The 16,279-nt window shown below is 49.8% G+C and overlaps 1 protein-coding gene across 1 annotated transcript in view; it reads right to left on the bottom strand.

The window, feature by feature from the left end:
* Positions 1 to 16,279, bottom strand: part of LOC147859248 (rab GTPase-activating protein 22-like) — a 73,339-nt gene that overhangs the window by 36,208 nt on the left and 20,852 nt on the right. The window lies entirely within an intron of this gene.

The following is a 16,279-nucleotide window of genomic DNA, read 5'->3' as shown; positions in this document are numbered from 1 at the left end:
ATAAGATTATTGAGTGCTTGGTGAATATGGAGTTCTCTTAATAAATAATAAGCATTTCATTTTGGTAGGCTAGTACTTAGGGGTAGGGGCGGGCTAGTAATGCATATAGGCAAGCATTCAATATTGTGAAGTCAAATTTTGCTCGTAAGAAAAGACCATGGCAAATATATCAGATGCTAAGGTATATAAGAATAAAGCACAATATGAAAGGTTCAAGAGTTAAAAGACAAATGAAATTGAAGGGATATGAAGTTAGAGTCGTTTTCCAAAAGTAAAAAAAGCAAGAAAAAAAAGAAAAAAACGCATAAAAAACACAAAAAAATCAAGGTAGAGAAAAAAGCTCATAACTTCTTCATCTTATATCCAAATTTCAAAAGAAAATTTTGTAAGAAAGCTGAGAAAGGGAGATTTCTTGTATGAAAAATTTGGATGACAAACTAGTAATAATGATATGAAAAACGCATGACACAAACTCGAGGATATGTAGAAAGAAAAGATTTAAAAAAAAAGCAAGAATAATGCAACTAAAACCTATAAATATGAGGGTATTCTTAGCAATCGGGAGAGACAAAGGGAGGAATAGAATATCCATAAGAAGAAGTGAAGAAGAATAAGAAGATTGGAAGAAGTGAGAAGAAGATTAGTTGAAGAAAAAGAGAAGAAGGAAAGACTATTTTGGCTACTAGTATATTGAAGTAGTTATTTGGGGTTGAGTCTAAGAGGATTGTATTGTTTTCCTAATAGTATATTGATATATTCTTTTCTCTTCCTCTTCTCTTCTTTATCTTTTTTCGTTCTCTCATCATCAAATATTAAGGTTTATCTAAGTACACAAAAGCCTAATAGACTCCCAAAAAAGTGTTAGTTATCTTCCTATAAAAGTCTTGTTACATGTTAAAATAAACAAATTATAAATGGTGAAATAAGAAAAAACAACAAAATTTTAAAATGTGAATGCACAAAACGATGCGACCCTTCATCTAAGACATGCCTTTTAAGGGACATTGTGTTTCATTGCAAAGACATCATTGACAACTACTTAGTTACATCATTGTACATTGTTCTGATTGAATCCATACACAAAGCTAACGTAGAATCTTTATCATCTACTCGATTTCATAATTCCTACAAAGCCAACCATTAAAGATCATGCTCCATCCTTGACTACTGTGAATTTGAATAGCCCTTACACACTATGCTTTACCTGGGTGTCCTTGGTACCATTCTGCGTCGCCACCCGTGCGGGATCACCCTTGTCTTTCGGCCCGCCTGGCGCCCGTTGTCTCCGTGCCACGCTGGTTAGGTTCGGCGCCGCCACCCGTTGTTGCCTTCGTCCCCTCGCCCCACCTATCATTCCCTTGGTCTCACGTTGCCATGACGGCTTGAATTGCCTGGGAATCTAGTATAGGTGCGGAGGATCCTTCTCCGGCCTCCGATGTCCTTCGCGGCCACCAACCCGTGCACCTCACGCATCCCTCCTTCATTCTTTCGACCCTGCCAATTAGGTCCGTTCCGGTTTGTGGCCGCGTCGCCGGCCTTAGACCTCTTTCCGCTCCTTTCGGCCCTTTCGTTGGATCCCGTTCACCTGCCCACCACCATCCATCTCTCTCGGTCTCACGACGGCTCTCAAGCCGGATTGCCAAAGTCTCCGAATCAGTGTTAGGATTGTTGTTCCGCCTCATGCTTAGCCTTCTCTCTCTTGCCGCCATCTTGTCCATAGCCACCTTCGCCTCGACATTGCGGCCCGTGGCTATTCCTTTCGTGCAAGCTTCGACTGTGCTTGCCTCGCTCTCACTTCCATATTCCAGACAACCATGTCCGTGCACACTTGTCCTCTCCCGAATCGGTGATCGTCGCCTCACCATCCCCAACCTTGTCCTCGATCGTTCTTTGTCCGCATGTCGAGAGGGTGCCTCGCTCCACACCTTGTCCTTTGGTACTGATGTACCGCTCTCCGGCCTCAGCATAGGCTCGGCCTTCGCTTCCGAATAGAGGACTCGATCTCCGTCCTCTGACTCCTTCGTTAACGTTGCTCCGCTCCGAGGAACACCCTCTTCGCTTGATTGGCCGTCTTGGCCTCCGTTGTTCTCCGCGGCACTCCACTCATTTCTCTCGGTGCCTTCGCCTACTGCGACCTTCGTCCCCTCGCGGGCACCATCCGTCTCCTCGATCTTATGTTAATCCACAATGGCCGAAGTCTCTAGGTTAGGTGTGGAGGATCCCTCTCGGGTCTTTTCTTTGGGATCAGTCATCCGGAATCCGGCATTCTTGATTCTCGTCCGAACTCGTCCCCTACTGATCGGGCTCAACTACCTCTTTGTTGTCTTCCGCATCTCGGCCCGGTTTTGATCGAACAATACATGCCCGGATCATGCTCCATCCGAATCGGAATGACGACCGGATAATGACTTCCAACTCCGCTTCTTTCGGCACCGCCTTTTGCCTCTATACTTCGCTCCACCGCGGCTCCATCCTTGGTCTCCTCACAGGCCATCTCCCATCCATCTTTGCGGGTATCGTGCCAGGACTCCTCGCAACCGCCTTCCATCTTTTCGGTCTTACGTTGCCACAACGGCCAAACTCCGAATCTAGTGTGGAGGAACCGCTCTGTCCCACTCCTCCGCATTGTCGAATCCCGTTCTCCTGCCGCCATCATCCTTCCATTCGGTCTCACGTCGGCTCTCAAGCAGGACTGCCGAAGTCTCCGGGTTAAGTGTGAGGAGACCGATAGGACCGTCCTTCGTTTCACCCCCGCCGTTTGTACTTCTCTCGGATTGAGTCGCCTCGTCGCCTCCTTCGTTCACTCTGGTCTCACGTTGCCACGTTGGCTGAGCTGCTGAAGTCTCCGGAACCGGTGTGGCGGGATCTCTCCGTCTGAGCTCCGACACATCTTCATCCTTCTCCTTGGGGTTCCTGCCGCCATCTTCTATCTCTCCGGTCTTACGTTGCCACCGCGTAGTCTCTGGAAACGGTGCGGAGAACGATTTCGTATGTTCGCCCCCGACGACTTGTCCATAGCCACTGACTCCTCGGTGAGGTAGGTGGAGGCTCTCTCTCCTTAGATCATGCAAGCCCCATTTGGGCTTGCTTCTCCAATGTTAGGAGTTTCGAGCTCCCGCGCCCAAAACTGTTGGTCTTGTTCCGAACCTGCGATCGTCACTTCTCCGATTCCGACCTTATCCTTGATCGGACTATCTTTGCAAGTTCAGAGGGTGCCGTGCTCCGCACCCTCTCTTGTGGTACCATTGTACTGTCCTTTGGCCTCCGTGTGGGCCACGTCCATCTCGTTCGGAAGGCCGACTAGCTCTGGATCTCCAAAATCCAACCGAGCGCCGGATCTCTCCTCTTCCTCGAGCATCGCCTTCAGAGCCTTGTATGCTTCCCCGACCAGGGCCTTGACATTGATTAGTAATAGAATCTGAACAGGTCCCGCTTTACACAACCTTCTCGGTCGGCTTGTCTACTAATCAGGCCCATCTCAACTCCTTCATTGCTGTGACTTCGGCACTTCTCGACCCGTTGGCTCCTCCGTGTCGGCATTGTCTTCCGCTGCCTTCTTGTCCGTTTGGCCTTCAAGTGATTCGACTCCTCTGAATCAAACTGTTCAACTGAATTGGCTGCCTCCGATTCGTTCCTGCTCTTGTCCAAATTGGTTGTCTCCAATTTGTCCTCAATCTTCAGGCCCTTCACCACATAAGACCATGTCCGAGTCTTGGCCTTTATCTTTCGGTTAGCTCTGTCCTTCTTGACTTTGCCGCCGTTGCCGCTTGTTCCGACTTTATCAGATGTGCTGACTTCTTCAGTCGACTCGGCTCCCTTTTTCTCCTTGTCTATCTTTTTCTCCTTCTTGACTCTCCCGCTCCCTACTGTGATAACGCGTCGTCACACGTCATCTTCCCTTTTCCTTTCGCGGTCCACTCCTCATCCATCCGCTGACATACTCGTTAAACTTTCGACCAGTCCTCGGTAAGGCCATTCCCTCCATCGTCATCTTCGAGCTCGATTCCGATGGCCTCCCGTTCCTCTCGGTCAATCGACCTAACGAACAAGAGGACTTTGTCCACCCCCACTAGTCTTTGTTCCCACTCTGGGAGTCGAGCAAAGCGCCACCCGAATTCTACGAACGCCTTCATTGCACCTCAGTGGGTCTTTGCCAATGCTACCCACTGGTCGAAGTTGCGTCGTCCCTGCCTTTTCGATCGTCCTCCGTATGTCTGCAGGAGCGCCTCCTTGAAGGCCTCCCATGAACTATGAGCTTCTTGGAGGTCCTTTACTTCTGGGTGCATAGGGACGACTAGGACCCAACAGAAGAACTCCAACCTCAATGCCTCGTCTATGCCTCGCATCTCCATTTCCGCATTGTAGGCTTCCAAGTAGAATGGGACTCTTTCGACCACACTCTCGACCGCTTGTTGCGCCGCTTCTCATTGTCGTGAAGATTCCGGGCCATGGTGAGAAATCGGGGAATATCGGAAGAATCGGCGGAGTGCATCATCTGCACTCACCCTTGTATAAACGTGTGAATAATAGGGGTGCCTTTATGGCGCCGAGAGGGAGTCAAGTCGGGACAAAGAATCCCATGTAAATCGGGATTTATCCCACATTATAACGCATCCCTCTCCTTGTTCTATAAAAGGAAGGGATGGTCCCTTGCAGAGCGGTTGCCCATTTTGAGTCGTTTGGGTATACCATTTTGTAGAGGGTCGTTTTGTTAAGAATTTCTAGGGTTAGTAACTGTTTTGTGGTCTTCTTCTTCTTCTCCTTCTTGAGAAGCTGGGCGCAGTAGCCATGGCGGCAAAGCTCTGTTAGGGTTAACCTCTTTTCTTCTGTTAGGGTTAGCCATGGCGTAGCGCGGCTCGAAGCCGTGGTTGTATCTTTTCCTTTGTAATATATACGCTTGTATCTGTTTGTGCTTGTTGGTGTATCCGGTGGTGTCGGGAGCATAGCCCTTCATTCCCTGTGCATAAGAGTTGGTATCGTGCGCACGCTCGCTCTCTCTCTCTCTCGTGTTCGGTCGCCTCCGGGTCGTGTCTGGAGTCGTTTTCTTGGCATCCCTTTTTCCCTCGTCCGAGACCCCCGTGGTCCAGCCCCTTCCTACACGCACGCGCGTAATAACGCGACATCTTTGGTGAACCCGACGTGAAAGGGCGGCAAGGGAGAATGGAGTTGGAAGAAGACGACTTCGCGCAACTTTTTGTCGAAGCAGTGAGGGAGTTTGGATGAGCAACAACAAGAAGAGAGACGGCGCAGCAAGCTGTTGAGCGAGTGGTCGAAAGAGTCGGCCGTTTCAACAGGGACAAGGTCCCATTCTACTTGGAAGCCTACAATGTGGAAATGAAGGAGCGAGACGTAGACAAGGCGTTGAGGTTGGAGTTCTTCTATCGGGTCGTCGTCGTTTGTATGCACGCGGAAGTGAAGGAGCTCCAAGAAGCTCATAGTTCATGGGAGGCCTTCGAAGAGGCCCTCCTGCAGGCATATGGAGGATGATGGAAGAGTTGGGGACGATGTGGCTTCGACCAGTGGGTGGCATCGGCGAAGACCTACCGGGGCGCAACGAAGGCATTCCGAAAGTTCGAGCGACGGCTTGCCCGGCTCCTGGAGCGGGAAAAGTTTTGGTGGGGGTAGACAAAGTCCTGTTGTTCATTAAGTCGACCGACCGAGTGGAACGGGAGGCCATCGGGATTGAGCTCGAAGATGAGGACGAAGCGAATGGCCTTAGGGAGGACTGGTCAAAGGTCAGAAGGGTATGCCAACTGCTAGATGACGAGCGGGCTGATAAGGCTAGGAGGAAGCCGTGCGACGGCGTGCCATCACAGCGGGAAGAGGGAAAATGGCAAAGAGAGTCGGCAAGCCTCGACTTTGGGGCCAGGTTTGCGAAAGTGTACGTAGCTCTCGAGGCAATGCTCGAAGCAGAGGAAAGAACGAGGCCGCAAGCCAACGCCGAGGAGACGGACTTGCCCCATGAGATGGTAGAAGATTGGTACCACGGTACCACGGGAGAGGGTGCGGAACAAAACGCCCTCTCGGCTTGCGAAGACGGAATGGCCAAGGAGAAGGCTGAGATACCGATCGCAGAATCGGAACGTTGGGACCGGCGGTTTCGGGCACGTCAACCCGAAACTCGGGACATTGGAGAAGCAAGCCCAAGCGGGGCTTGCACGATCGGTAAGGAGTCGACCATCGACTACGAGGAGCCTGTGGCTATGGACAAGGCCGCAAATAGGACGGGCGGTTCTACACGTCTTCCCACACTTGCTCCCAAAACGATGGCAGTCGGGCCCGAGTACCCACGTGAGTCCCAAGAGGAGGAAGGCGGCAGCATGAGACCGAGAATCGCTAGCGAGACGATATGAGGAAGGAGCAGACAAAAGTGCTTAGAACCGATTCCGGAGAACTCGGCATTTGGTCCCTTATGCCCACGTGAGACCGAGGAGATGGATGACGATAGAGAGGAGTCCTGGCACGATTCCAGCGAAGATGAATGGGAAATGGCCCGCGAGGAGGTCAGCAAAGGAACCATGAAACGACCCGACCGGGGACTGAACCGCGCGGCAGTCCGATTCGGGTGGGCCGCGATCCGGTCGTGGATTGTTCGATCGGGACCAGAATCAGCATGAGGGTGCCAATACAGGAGAGGGTGCGGAATGAGCCGCCCTCTTTTACATGGAGAGAAAGACCGATCGGGTGAACGTCGGGAATCGAAAGCAAGGTGATCAAGGGTTCAAAACGAATCCGGCGGGATCGGCATCGGAGCCGAAACTCCGGACATTGGAGAATCAAGCCTAGGCGAGCTTGGTTGATCACAGAGTGGATGCTATCCACCGATACCACTAAAAGGGTCGGTGGCCTGGGACGAGTTGTCGGAAGACGTTACGAAATCGGTTACCCCACATCTTGACCGGAGACTTCGGCAGTTCAAGCCAACGTGGCAACGTGAGACCGAAGAGAAGGGAGGTGGTAGGGGAGCGTAAAAGGGGGATCAACGGCGACGAGGGGGAACGAAAGCGGCGGTTGACCGAAGTATGGGTCCTCCACACTTGTTCCCGAGACTTAGGCGTTTGCGTCCGAGAACTAAAGGAAGACCTAAGAGACAGAAAGTGGCGGCGATGACGCGGAGGTCACGACCAATACAACCGATCCAAAAAGAGGAGGAACGAAGACCGGTCCTATGGGATCCTCACATTGATCTGGAGACGCCAGCAGTTCAAGCCAACGTGGCAACATGAGACCGAGTAAGAAGGATGGTGGCGGCAGGAAACAGGACCCGACAATGCGGAGTGACGGTTGGACCCGGATGGAACCGGGCGGAGCAGACTTCCGGATAACCGATCCAGAAGGGAGTAAGAGGCAGGCCTAGAAGAGGCCGATAACCGGTACATCGGTACCACAAGGGGGGAGGGTGTGGTGCGAGCCACCCTCCCGACATGCGAAGAAGGAAGACCCAGGATAAGGGTTAGAGATACAACAATCCCGAGGAGGATCCTTCACACCGGTTTTAGAGACTGTGACGACCAACCGAGAGACGGCGTGAGACCTAGAGTGACGAACGACGGCGGCAAGGGGACAAGGGTAGAAGGTAGCGAAAGGCTGATACTATGGGATCCTCACACCAATCCGGAAACGCTGGCAGTTCAAGCCGATGTGGCAACGTGAGACTGAGTGAGAAGGATGGTGGCGGCAAGAAATGGGGCCCGACAATGAAGAAAGTGCGGATGGGCTATCCTACGACGATCCTCACACCGATCCGGAGACACCGATAGTTCAAGCCGACGTGGCAATGTGAGACCAAGTGAGAAGGATGGTGGCGGCAGGTGAACGGGATCATGCAGGAGGGGCGAAGGTAAAGCGGCAAGGAGGTAGCGGGCCGGCATGGCGGCCACTAACTGAAATTGGGCCGGAAGACAACGCGGAAGGAGGGGGAAGAAACGAAAGATGGTCCTATGGGATCCTCACACCAATATGGGGACACCGGCAGTTCAAGCCGACGTGGCAATGTGAGACCGAGTGAGAAGGATGGTGGCGGCAGGAAACGGGAACGGGCGATGCAGAAAGAGCGGTGTTGCGTTGACGTGCGTGTAGAAGGGGCGGGACCCCGGGGGTCTCGGACGAGAGAGGAAGGGATGCCGAGAAGACGATTCCAGACGCGTCCTAAAGGCAACCGAACATGAGAGAGAGAGAGAGAGAAGAGAGAGAGAGCATGCCTGCTACACCGACTCTTATACACAAGAAACAAAGGGGTTGTGCTCCCTACTCCACCAACTACACCGATATGCACAAACAAACACGAGTATATATATATATTACAGGGAAAGATACAACCCCGGCTTCGAGCCGGACCAAGGTAGGCTACAACAGTAGTCTGTTGCCAAGTCGCCAATCGAGGGGCTCACGGGCTTGTCGCGCCGAGCGGGGTCTTGCGCAGAAGACCGAGAAGAAGCAAACCTTAAGCAACACAAAGGGGGGAGAAGAAGAAGGAGAAACCCAAGACGAAACCCTAGAACGAAATAGGGTGCAGACCAAGAAAACTACCAAACCCTAGACACGTGGTATACCCTTCCTAACTCAAAATGGGCAACCCCTCTACAAGGGACCATCCCTTCCTTTTATAGAACAAGGAGATGGATGCGTTACAATGTGGGATAAATCCCGACTTACATGGGATTCTCTGTCCCGACTTGACTCCTACTATTCACACGTTGTTTACAAGGGTAAGTGCACATGGTGCACACCGCCGATTCTCCCGATATTCTTCAATTCCGCCTAGGGATGGTTTTCTCCACGACAGTCCCAACATTCTGATCCCGCCGGTCCCAACGTTTCGATCCTGTGCTCGGTATCTCGGCCTTGTCCTCGGTCGCTCGATATCTGCAATTCGAGAGGGTTTAGGGTTCCGCACCCTCTCCCGTGGTACCGTGGTACCAGTCTTCTACCATCTCTTGGGGGAAGTTCATCTCCTCGGCGTCGCGGGTTGCAACCTCGATCTTTCCTCTTCCTCAAGCATTGGCTCGAGAGTTGCGTAAGCCTCCGCAATCCTAGCTCCGAAATCGAGCCTTGCCGACTCTCTTTGCCGTTCGGCCTCTTTCCGCTGTGATGGCGCGCTGTCATGCGCCTTCCCCTTTGCCTTCTCGGCTCGCTCGTCATCTAGCCGTTGGCATACCCTTCCGACCTTCGACCAAACCTCAATAAGGCCATTCGCTCTGTTCTCGTCTTCGAGCTCAATCACGATGGCCTCCCGTTCCGCTTGGTCGATCGACTTAAGGAACACCAGGACTTTGTCCGCCCCCACCAAACCTTGTTCCCGCTCCAAGAGTCGAGCAAGCCGTTGCTCGAACTCTCGGAATGCCTTCATTGCGCCGCGGTGGGTCTTCGCTGATGCCACCCACTGGTCGAAGTCACGTCGTCCCCGGCTCTTCTGTCGTCCCCCATATGTCTGCAGGAGCGCCTCTTCGAAGTCCTCCCACGAACTATGAGCTTCTCGGAGCTCCTTCACTTCCGCGTGCATACGGACGACGTTGACCCGACAAAAGAACTCCAGCCTTAACGCCTCGTCTATGTCTCGCTCCATTTCCCCGTAGTAGGCTTCCAAGTAGAATGGGACTTTGTCCCCGTTGAAACAACTGACTCTTTCGACCACTCACTCAACCGCTTGTTGCACCGTCTCTCGTCTTGTTATTGCTCGTCCAAACTCCCTCACCGCTTCGACAAAAAGTTGCGTGAAGTCGTCTTCCTCTAGCTCCATTCTCCCTTGCCAACCTTCACATCGGGTTCACCAAATATGTCGCGTTGTTACACGCGTGCGTGTAGAAGGGGCGGGACCACGGGGGTCTTGGACGAGAGAGGAAGGGATGCCGAGAAGATTATTCCGGACGCGTCCCAGAGGCAACCGAACACGAGAGAGAGAGAGAGAGAAGAGAGAGAGAGCATGCCTGCTACACCGACTCTTATACATAGGAAACAAAGGGGTTGTGCTCCCGACTCCACCAACTACACCGATATGCACAAACAAACATGAGTATATATATATATTACAGGGAAAGATACAACCCCAGCTTCGAGCTGAACCAAGGTAGGTTACAGTAGTAGTCTGTTGCCAAACCGCCAATCGAGGGGCTCACGGGCTTGTCGCGCCGAGCGGGGTCTTGCGCAGAAGACCGAGTAGAAGCAAACCTTAAGCAACACAAAGGGGGGAGAAAAAGAAGAAGAAACCCAAGACAAAACCCTAGAACGAAATAGGGTGCAGACCAAGAAAACTACCAAACCCTAGACCTACGTGGTATACCCTTCCTAACTCAAAATGGGCAACCCCTCAACAAGGGACCATCCCTTTCTTTTACAGAACAAGGAGATGGATGCGTTACAATGTGGGATAAATCCCGACTTACATGGGATTCTCTGTCCTGACTTGACTCCTACTATTCACGCGTTTTTTACAAGGGTAAGTGCACATGGTGCACACCGCCGATTCTCCCGATATTCTTCGATTCCGCCTAGGGACGGTTTTCTCCACGATAGCGGATTGGGAGCCGGTGAGACGAGAGCCGGCAAAACTCTAATTGAAGAAGGGGTGAACCCTTACTGGTCGGTTACGGATTCGGAAGGAGCCGGTAAGAGCCAAGCAGGGAGCGGTGTGTTAAGTCGGAAATGCACACCCGGGAGCGAAACGGAAGACGAGCATGTGGCCATTAAGGGCCGGTTTGAAGCATGAGTACGGGACAGATGTCGGCACGAGCGGTGCCGAACAAGGACGATGGAAGACGGCACACGACGGTGTCGGGATCGAGGTAACAGATTGCATGGTTGAAGACTGGGGACGGTATCAAGAGTCAGAGAAGGATCCTCCACACTCGCTTTGGAGATCTCAGCGGCTCAGTCGAAGTGGCAACGACTGGTTGGCAAGCCAAGCCCGAGATGACAAGCCGGTGGGGGCAAGGGGACGACGGCAAGCAGAAGGCTCCAACCGGTCACAACGGCGCGAGACAAAAGGGGGGGGGGGGGGCAAGCGGGCTACTACGGGGTGTTCCTCGGACATGGAGGACACCGATAAGTGGAGAGAGCGCGACACACAGAGGTGCCAGAGCGGGAGCACCGGCACGGAGATAGGTTGCCGGTTTAGGTGATCTCGCGTAGAAGGCCAGAGAGGGATCCTCCACACTGGTTCCGGAGACCTTGGCAGTTCGGCCGTCGTGGCAGCGTAAGACCAAGGAGAAGGTAGGTGGCGGCGAGGGACGAAGGCGATGGAGATCAGCACGGGATGAGAAGGTAGACAGAGGCCTCGGACGAGGGATACCGCGTAACCGAAGGGCGTGCATGCGGTCAAGAGAAGGGCCAACGGGGAAACAAACGCACTACTGGATCACGACGAATGACCTATCGACGGGTCGAACTATCATGAATCCGTGAACATTATGTGGCTTCACTTGGGCTTGATCCCAAGACCTTGTAATACATAATCAAGAACCTAACCATTAAGATAACATATGATTATATGAAATAATAAAAGGTACTTCTTGTAATAGACTGATATTGTAAATGTTCTAGAACATCCTAGAACATTCTAGAACATCCTAGAACATTCTAGAATATCCTAGAACATCTTAGAATATTCTAAGTCTAGAACATTCTAGAACATTATAGAAATCACTAGGTTATTCTATAGGAACCTATAAATATGGACATACAATTCTTCTTAAAACCAATTCGAATCAACACCAGTCTTAAGCTCTCATCGCCTATCTTGTATCCATTCTTATTCTACTTTAATACATTCATTCTTCTCTTATCATTTCATTCCTCTTCTTGTGATCTCTTTATATCTTTCTTCTATCACTTTACCTTCTCTCTTGGTTTTGACAGTTTGATTCGAATTTCTTCTTCCCGTCTAGCCTCTTCCACAAACACTAATAAGTACCCATGGCTGCTGGCAACCCACAAGAATACTTCGCCCTTGTTTCAGAAATGGAGAATCTCAAAAGCAAGTTTGCATCACTGGAGCTGGAGAATCAACGATTGCTTGAAGACCTACATAAGGTTTCAGTAGAGAAGCAACAAATACATGACGAGTTTACACGAAGGGTTCAACAACTAGAGTCAGCAACAGTAGCTTTACAACAACTGAAAGTCGACAGTTAAGGAGTTCTTAAGGAGCCCAAAATCAACCTCCCAACTAAATTCGATGGGTTTGAAGCAAACAAAACCTTTACTCAATTGAAAGAAGCATTCACATCAACTCCTGTCTTAGCTCATGTTGATCCAGAAAAGCCATTTATCATTGAGGTAGATGCACCCGACTTTGCATTGGGGAGCATCCTATCACAACCAGGTGGAGATGGGCACTTACATCCAGTCGCGTTTCACTCAAGGAAGTTTAATGTTGTGGAGATCAACTACGAGGTGCATGACAAAGAGTTATTAGTTATGGTCAACTCTTTTGCGCAATGGAGACATTTCTTGGAAGGTTCACCTCATCAAATCATCATTTATAATGACCACAAAAATCTTACATATTTTCAAACGGTGTCGTGAAAATTCCGGGCCATAGTGAGAAACCGGGGAATATCGGAAGAATCGGCGGAGTGCACCATGTGCACTTACCCTTGTAAAAGCGTGTGAATAATAGGAGTTAAGTCGGGACAGAGGATCCCATGTAATAAGGGATTTATCCCACATTGTTACGCATCCCTCTCCTTGTTCTATAAAAGGAAGGGAGCGTCCTTTGTAAGAGGGTTGCCCATTTTGAGTTAGGAGGGTATACCGTTAGATTTAGGTAGTTTCTTCTTCTTCTTCTTCTTCTTCGTATGGGTCGAGAGTTCGTGTCTGTTTAGGGTTTGTTTCTGCTCGGTCTCCTGTGCAAGATCCTGCTCGGTGCGACGAGCCCGAGAGCTCCCTCGATCTACGGCTTGGCAGCAGACTGTTGTTGTAACCTAACCTATCTTGGTCCGGCTCGAAGCTGGGGATGCATTCTTTCCCTTGTAATATACATACTCGTATTTGTTTGTGCATATTGGTGTATTTGGTGGTGTCGGAAGCACAACCCCTTGCTTCCTGTGCATAAGAGTCGGTGTCGCACGCACGCTCGCCCTCTCCTTTGTCTCTCTCTCTCTCTCTCGTGTTCGGTTGCATCCAGGTCGTGTCCGGTGTTGGTTTTCTTGGCATCCCTCTTCTCCCTCGTCCGAGACCCCCGTGGTCCCGCCCCTTCTACATGCACGCACGTAATAACGCGACAACGGCTCGAGTGCTAAATAGGCGACAAGCTCGGTGGGCGCAATTTTTAACTCGTTTTGATTTCAAGATCATTTTTCACCCAGGGAACCAACAAGGGCAAGCAGATGCTCTATCTCGACGCTCATATTTGGCAGTTCGCCCTGGAGATCCAGCTTTCGACAATCAAAAGCAAGTTCTCCTTGGTCCAACAAAGCTACAAGCAACCACGGTTTGTGCCACACCATTGGATTCAAGTCTTCTTGATACTATTGGACAACAACTTAACTTTGATGATTTTGCTAAGGATGTCCTCACCCACCTTGGTCCAAATCATGCATTTTGCTCCACGCTATAAGGAATCATGCCAGGGACATCTCGACGCTATAAGGAGTTCAAGTGGCAAGATAACTTACTTTTCTACAAGAATCTACTTTATGTCCCTGATGGATCACCACGCCTTCGAGTGTTGGAGCACTGTCATGATGCCCGTATGGCCGGACACTTTGGTATTGCCAAGACCATGGAGCTAGTGAAGCGATCATTTTGGTGGCCTCATTTACAACAATTCGTTGAAGATTATGTTCGCACATGTGACACATGTTGTCGAGCTAAAATGCTTAGGCATCATCCTTATGGGTTGTTACAACCATTGCCGACTCCGAGCAAGCCATGGCAGTCAATTAGTATGGATTTCATTACAGATCTGCCACTGTCACAAGGTTTTGATGCTATTTTAACCGTAGTGGATCGGTTTACCAAGATGGCACATTTTCTACCCTGCGTAAAAAGCATCAATAGTCAAGAAACAACATATATCATTATGCGTGAAGTATTTCGCCATCATGGTCTTCCAAACGACATAATTAGTGATCGTGGACTGCAATTTATCTCTCACTTTTGGAAGCACCTATGTGACGGGCTCCGAATCTCTTGCAAACTCTCTTCAGCATATCATCTTGAAACTAATGGCCAAACAAAGCGCACAAATCAAACACTTGAGCAATATCTTTGATGTTTCATCAGTTATCAACAAGATGATTGGAGTCATATATTGCATCTTGCAGAGTTTGCATACAATAACACCATACAATCTTCTACTAAGGTCACACCTTTCTATGCCTATAATGGCAACCATCCTTGATGGTGTCTCTTGGACATTCCAGTGATCTCACCAAACCCTAGTGCAGAGCAACACCTCCATCGACTACAACATCTTCAGTCTGAGTTGTCTTCACATCTTCAGAAAGCTCAAGCCCAACATAAGGCCCATGCAGATCGACATCGTCTTCCGTGTCCATTCAAGGTTGGTGATCAAGTATGGTTGTTACGCCGTCACATAAAGACTACTTGACTGTGTGATAAACTAGATTATAAATGCTTGGGTCCTTTTGTCATCACGAAGCGAATTAATGATGCGACATTATGTCTTGATCTTCCTGCAAGTTTGCGGCTTCATCCAGTCTTTCACAACTCTCTTTTGGAACCTTACCACACCAGCTCGATTCCTAATCGTGCTGTGCCACCACCGCCTCCTCTCCAACTTGTTGATGGCCCAGAGTATGAGGTAGCCTCCATTCTTGATTCAAAGATTGTGTGCAATAAGTTGTATTATCTAGTTGATTGGCTAGGCTATACTCCGAGCGATCGCACATGGGAACCCGTCGATAATGTTTGTAATGCTCAAGCTCTTATTGACAACTTTCATCGTCACTATCCCAACAAACCCGGCCCTACATTATTAACAACTCCTTCCACTCGTAGTTTTAAGAGGAGGGATAGTGTCATGAATCCGTGAACATTATGTGGCTTCACTTGGGCTTGAACCCAAGACCTTGTAATACATAATCAAGAACCTAACCATTAAGATAACATATGATTATATAAAATAATAAAAGCTACTTCTTATAATAGACTGATATTGTAAATGTTCTAGAACATCCTAGAACATTCTAGAATATCCTAGAACATCTTAGAATATTCTAGGTCTAGAACATTCTAGAACATTATAGAAATCACTAGGTTATTCTATATGAACCTATAAATATGGACATACAATTCTTCTCAAAACCAATTCGAATCAACACCAGTCTTAAGCTCTTATTGCCTATCTTGTATCCATTCTTATTCTACTTTAATACATTCATTCTTCTCTTATCATTTCATTCCTCTTCTTGTGATCTCTTTATATCTTTCTTCTATCACTTTACCTTCTCTCTTGGTTCTGACACGAACAAGCCTACGGCGAGGCAAACGCGGAAAAGGAACCAGAGCCAACGGTTCGGACCGGCAAGGGCAACGCGGCAACCGGAATGTGGATTACGGAAGACCGGTTCCTCACCGGCCGGAATCTCTCACACTTCTCCGAACTTGGCACGTATCGGTGGACGTGCAGTTTGGTGGGGGCGGATGTCGTGAAGATTACGGCCATGGTGAGAAACCGGGGAATATCGGAAGAATCGGTGGAGTGCATCATGTGCACTCACCCTTGTATAAACTTGTGAATAATAGGGGTGCCTTTATGGCGCCGAGTGGGAGTCAAGTCGGGACAAAGAATCCCATGTAAATCGGGATTTATCCCACATTATAACACATCCCTCTCCTTGTTCTATAAAAGGAAGGGATGGTCCCTTGTAGAGGGGTTGCCCATTTTGAGTCGTAAGGGTATATACCATTTTCTAGAGGGTTGTTTTGTTAAGAATTTCTAGGGTTAGTAACTGTCTTGTGGTCTTCTTCTTCTCCTCCTTCTTGAGAAGTTGGGCGCAGTAGCCATGGCGGCAAAGCTCTGTTAGGGTTAACGTCTTTTCTTCTAAGCGTAGCCCGGCTCAAAGCCGGGGTTTTATCTTTTCCTTTGTAATATATACGCTTGTATCTGTTTGTGCATGTTGGTGTATCCGGTGGTGTCGGGAGCATAGCCCTTTGTTCCCTATGCATAAGAGTCGGTGTCGTGCGCACGCTCTCTCTCTCTCGTGTTCGGTCGCCTCCGGGTCGCCTCCGGAGTCGTTTTCTTGGCATCCCTTTTTCCCTCGTCCGAGACCCCCGTGGTCCCGCCCCTTTCTACACGCAGGCGCGTAATAACGCG

The sequence above is a fragment of the Azolla caroliniana genome, unplaced genomic scaffold (assembly GCF_043228905.1).
Source record: "Azolla caroliniana isolate FFs.n. ecotype wild unplaced genomic scaffold, voAzoCaro1.0.p SCAF_10, whole genome shotgun sequence".
NCBI lineage: Eukaryota > Viridiplantae > Streptophyta > Polypodiopsida > Salviniales > Salviniaceae > Azolla > Azolla caroliniana.
Note: the sequence above shows the minus strand (reverse complement) of the source record. Positions and strands in the feature narration are given on the sequence as shown.